The sequence below is a fragment of the Callorhinus ursinus genome, unplaced genomic scaffold, assembly GCF_003265705.2.
Source record: "Callorhinus ursinus isolate GAN/ISIS: 27379988/994484 unplaced genomic scaffold, GSC_fseal_2.0 scaffold18, whole genome shotgun sequence".
Taxonomy (NCBI): Eukaryota; Metazoa; Chordata; class Mammalia; order Carnivora; family Otariidae; genus Callorhinus; species Callorhinus ursinus.
In genome coordinates, this window is record NW_027397080.1 from 21502935 (window position 1) to 21508934 (window position 6000).

The window sequence follows — 6000 nt, forward strand, 5'->3', positions numbered from 1 at the left end:
AAAGCTTTTTATTCTGAAAGACTTATAGATCACGTGACATTGCAAAAACTAGCATAGAGTCCTGTTTACTCTTCACCTAGATTTGCCCAATGGTAGCATCTTACATAACTACTGTACAATATCAAAGCCTATTCTCAATTCAACAACATTAGGGCAATATTATTAAGCAGACTTACTCAGATCTTACTTAGATTTCACCAGTTCTTACATGCACTTGTGTGTGTGTGTGTGTGTGTGTGTAATTGTATGCAATTAGGTATAGATTCATGTTACCAGCACCTTCATTTACTTTAAGTAAACTCTATGTCCAATGTGGGACTCAAATTCATGACCTTGAGGTCAAGAATTGCATGTTCTACTGACTAAGCCAGCCAAGCACCCCTAGCACCTTCTTTTGTGAAAGATATTTTTACTGCATATAGAATTCTGGGTTGACAGTTTCTTCAGCATTTTCAGATGTCAATTCATGGAGCAACCAGCTGGCTCAGTCAGTAGAGCCTGTGACTCTTGATCTTCGAGTCATGAGTTCAAGCCCCATGGTGGTCCCAGAGCTTACTGAAAAAAACTATATATAAACAAACATAAACAAGCTGGCTCATTGTCTTCTGCTTACATAGTTTCTGATAAGAAGTCTGCTGTAATTCTTACCTTTGTGCTTCTGTCAGTAGTAATGTGTCCTTTTTTTCCCCCTCTCTGGCTCCTTCAGGATTTTCTCTTTGGTTTTCAGTAGTTTGACTATGATGTATTAGGCGATCTTATTTTTGCTTTTTGGTTGGTGGGGGGTAATTTGTCCTACTTGGGTGTTCTCTGATTCTTAAAGACCTATGGTCAATGTCTTCTACCATTTTTGGAAAATTCTCAGCCATCATCTCTTCACATATTTCTTCTACTCATTCTCTCTCTTTTCCTTCTGGGATTTCAATTACATGTGTATTAGATAATTTGATATTGTCCTGCGACTCTTGGATGCTCTGTTCTTTTTTTTTTTTTTGGTTTTACACTTATTTTTCTCTGTGTTTTGGTTTGGATAATTTCTGTTGACCTATCTTCAAGTTTACTGACTCTTTCCTTAGTTTTGTGGAGCCTACTGAGGAGCCCATAGAGGCATCCTTCATCTTTGCTACCATGATTTTTTTTTCCTTTTTTAATTTCTAGAATTTCCATTTGACTCTTACACCTTCCATCTCTGCTGAAATTCCCCATCTGTTTATGCATGTGGTCCATCTTTCCTACTAGCACTTTTAACATATAAATCATGATTATTTTTAAAAGCCCTTATCGGGAGGGCGCCTGGGTGGCTCAGTTGGTTAAGCGACTGCCTTCGCCTCAGGTCATGATCCTGGAGTCCCGGGATCTAGTCCCGCATCAGGCTCCCCGCTCGGCGGGGAGTCTGCTTCTCCCTCGGACCCTCCCCCTCTCATGCTCTCTCTCTCTATCTCATTCTCTCTCTCAAATAAATAAATAAAATCTTTAAAAAAAAAAAAAAAGCCCTTATTGGGGAGCCTGGGTGGCTCAGTGGGTTAGGTGTCCGACTCTTGATCTCAGCTCAGGTCTTGATCTCAGGGTTGTGAGTTCAAGCCCTACATTGGGCTCCACACTGAGCATGGAGCCAACTTAAATAAATAAATAAATAAATAAATAAATAAATAAATAAAAGCCCTTGTCTAGGGGCGCCTGGGTGGCTCAGTCATTAAGTGTCTGCCTTTGGCTCAGGTCATGGTCCTGGGGTCCTGGGATCGAGCCCTGCATCAGGCTCCCTGCTCCGCAGGTAGCCTGCTTCTCCCTCACCACCACCCCCAACTTGTGTTCCCTCTCTCGCTGTGTCTCTCTCTGTCAAATAAATAAATAAAATCTTAAAAAAAAAAAAGCCCCTTGGGCGCCTGGGTGGCTCAGTTGGTTGAGTGACTGCCTTCAGCTCGGGTCATGATCCTGGAGTCCTGGGATCGAGTCCCACATCGGGCTCCCTGCTCAGCGGGGAGTCTGCTTATCCCTCTGACCCTCCCCCCTCATGTGCTCTCTCTCTCTCTCATTCTCTCTCTTGCAAATAAATAAATAAATCTTTAAAAAAAATTTAAAAAAAAAGCCCCTTGTCTAGGGGTGACCAGCTGGCTTAGTCAGTGGAGCATGCGACTCTTGATCTCTGGGTCATGAGTTCGAGCCCCACCACGTTGGGTGTAGAGTTTACTTTTTAAAAAAACATTTTTTAGGGGCGCCTGGATGGCTTAGATGGTTAAGCATCTGCCTTCGGCTCAGGTCATGCTCCCAGGGTCCTGGGATTGAGCCCCACATCGGGCTCCTGGCTCAGCAGGGAGCTTGCTTCTCCTTCTCCCTCTGCCTGTCTCCCTGCTCATGCTCTCTCTCTCTGTATCTCTGTGTCTCAAATGAATAAATAAAATCTTTAAAAAAAATTTTTTTAAAGCCCTTGTCTAATTGTTTCAACCACTGAATCATTTCCTAGTCTGGCTTGTTGGATTCCTTTGAACATAAGCAAGTGTAAGAAGGCCAGTGAGGCTGGAGATCAGGGATAGAAAAACTGCAGAGAGAGAGAGAGAGAGAGGCCACGGGGCAGTGTCCTTCCAGCCATAAGGGGGATTGGGCTTTCTCCTGAGAGCAATGGGAACTATTGGAGAGTATAAGCAGGGGAGTCATATGATCAATTTTGGGTTTTTAAAAGCTCTTCTGCTGGTGTACAGAGAATAGATTGTGTGAAAGCCAGAGCAGAAGCAGGGAGACCAATCAGGAAGCAGAGGAAAAAAGGGGAGCATGGCACATCCAGGGCAGCAGAGAGCCTGTACTTGGGACCCTGTGTACCATTTCCCTGTCCTTCCAGCACCGGAAGGAAAAAAACTGGTTCTAGAGAGGGAGTTTGAAAGGGAGTTCAAACGCGCAGTTTCTTGCTAGTTTTAACATATGACCACCAGAGGGCGCAAAACCCTAACGAGACGCTTGGACTCGGACCTGGGTCCACCGCCCCTGACTGCGTCCTGGGACTCGGGCATCCCGAGGTAGATCCCTCTTCTTGTCCAGTTAGATGGCTGATTCTAGGACTGACAGGAACCAGACTTCAGTCCCGAGGGTGTTTTGTGAGAAAGCAGTGAGTAAACTGAAGGAATCCTGGACTGGAAGCCTCAAAATGTGAGTTTTAGCCCCTTCCCGGCAGCTCCCTGACTTAGGCAAGTTACATCACCTTCCCGAGCCCGAGCCCAGTGTCTGCAAGAATGGAGATAATTTTTGCCACTATTTCCCCTTTTGCTTCCCGGTCTGGACCAGGCCCTCATTTCAGAGAGAGGCTGTGTAATGCGGGGGCTCAGAACGTGGTGTCTGAGCCACCCGGGGTTATTTCAAACCATTCCAACCACAAACTAGCCAGGCTACCTTGGACAAGTGACTTCACTTCCTGAGAGCTCCAGTTTCCATCTTTGTTAAGTGGGAAACCTAACACATCCCTTGCACAGTTGCAAACTGTAAGATAATGTCCCTAAGTACTTAGCACAGTGGCTGGCACATAATAATCGTTCAATGTATGCTTATTATCCAACTAGAAAGTGGACTCACATTCATTTCAGCACTTACTTGAATCTCCAGGACTGGGGCTCTCCCAGTAATTCCTTCAGTGGCTTTCAGCAAGATTCCTTCCTTTTTTCTGAGCCTCAGTTTGTCCAATAGAAAAAATGGGAGGTTGGATTAGATTGGGTACTCAGCAGGAGCCCATTCAGCCCTGACATTCCAGGCTGCTTCCATCTCCCTCCCTCAGACCTCCCCTCCCTTTCTTTTTTTCTTTCTTTCTTCCATTTAACCATCACGTATTCGTTCATTCAACAATTACATATTTACTGGGTATCTACTATATTCCAGGTGCAGGAAACAAAACAGACCCACATCAAAACAGGTGTCAGCCACGGAGAGCCAGCCCTTTTTGAACCCCTGTTCAAAAGCTCCTTTGCTTTCTCTTCCAGCAATCAATCCTTGCAGGTTATTTCATGTTTGGAACAGGAAAGAATTGCGCCAAGAGTTTATTTCTGTGCATCTCCGTGTGGCTGTGTACACACACACATTTATATATAACATTTGCTGCTGCGTTGTCATGGGAACCGGTTTTTGGTCTCCGGGCCTGAGGGATGCCTGGGCCTGGAGGAGCTTTTATGGAACAGCCCCTGCCTGCACTTTGGTGTGGTGCGCGATCCTGCTGGGAGAGTTGCCCCAAGAGCCTTTGTCGGCCTTTTTGATCATCGCTGCCAATTTTTCTCATTGATCTTGTCGGATGTGAGCGAATTTGAGGGAACTGAATGTCAAGCTCAGTGACTGGCAGAGCGAGATCCTCTGGGACATTTGCCAACTAGCAGCCCAGATAGGTCAGCTTGGGCTTTTTTGTCTTCTTAAGCCCTTGATGTGGGAATGTTTAAGGCTTTGGGGAAGACTTGGATGAGAAGACAAAAGCAGCCAGGGAATGTGTTTTCAGGACGACAGCTGCAGGAGCCCCTTGGGACTTGGCAGGCGGTGCCAGAGCAGGGAGGGGCCGAGTGCCCGCTGGAGGGAGGCAGGGACTTGCCATTCGCCAGCAGCCTCTCTGGGTCTGGCCCCATCCTGGGTGCTTTGCGTATGTTACTCCCTGGAATTCTGGAATCCACCCCGGAGGACAGACCTCTCATGCTTCCTAGTGGGAGACTGGCATGGGAGGGAGAGAAAAAGTGGCCTAGCTAGGGAGTGGCGAAGCTGAGCTTCAAACCCAGGGCCTGACCCCAGAGCAGGACTTTACCCTCTCTGTTGTGCCCCTGAGCAACTTTCCGCCGCCAGTCCCCCCCCCCCCCCCCCCCCCCCCCCGCGCATCTGGAAAGGCGGTCCAGAGAACGGAGTCCTCGCAAACCCCAGGTCTGAGGAAGAGCTGAAGGGAAGAGGACCCCATTTACTGATGATCTCCTGTGTTCAGTACTGGGCTCCGTCTTTCTACCTCACAGGTCTGCTAGAACATTGAAACTCCTATAATCCCCATGCAGATGAGTGAAATCGAGGCCCAGAAGGTTGAGGTGATTTAACGAAGGTCTCGGAACTGGGTTTGAGCCATGGCAATTGTTTTCCCAACTGAAAGCCCTATAAGCACTGCCCAGGGCCGCCTTTTCCCACATTTCCCAGCCACAGTGCCAAAGAGAGGTGTTTAGGTGTTCTAAGAGCAGGGAAGGCCACTCCAGAAAACCTTGTATGGCGGAGGACTCCAACCTGCCCAGATAGTGCTCCCCCAAATCTACCAGAGTAGGGTTCCACTCAGAAACTCAATCAACATCCATCCCTCCATTTTATGGAGCGCCTCCTATGTGCCAGGCTCAGTCTGGGTACAGGGCACCCAGCAATGAATGTGAAAGTCATGATCGCTGCTTTTGGGAGCTTACTCTCTAGAAAGGGACAGCCACGAGACAAGTAAGTTTAAGTGTGAGAAGGTCAATGGCACTACAGGTGCAAATAGCGGGGACTGTTGGCCTGGGTGGAGGGGGGTGTTGGCATTGACTTACAGGAACCTTCCTGATGCTTTGGCTCGAGAAGACCGAAAATATAACCGAGTGCTAAAAGTCGGCCATGCTATGGCATGAAATGAAAGAAGTTTCTATTTTCCTGATGTTCAGATGTGATACTTATCTGCAAGCCATTTACAGCTTCATTGATGAGACAAAGAGGTTAACGGTTGTGACTACTTACTACAGCCAGGTATGAGGCTACAGAAGCCCCCTCTGAATACAGTGTGATAGAAGCATAGGAAAATAATGTCCTGACACAAAAGCAGCAGAAGACAGCGACGTCTGGGTGGCTCAGTCAATTGAGTGTCTGACTCTTGATTTCGGCTCAGGTCATACTCTCAGGGTTATGGGATCAGGCCCTGTGTCAGGCTCCATGCTCAGTGCAGAGTCTGCTGGAGAGTCTCTCTCTCTCTCTCTCTCTCTCTCTCTCTCTCTGCCCCTCCCCGTGCTTGCTCTCTAAGTAAATAAATAAATAAATAAAATCGGGGCCTGC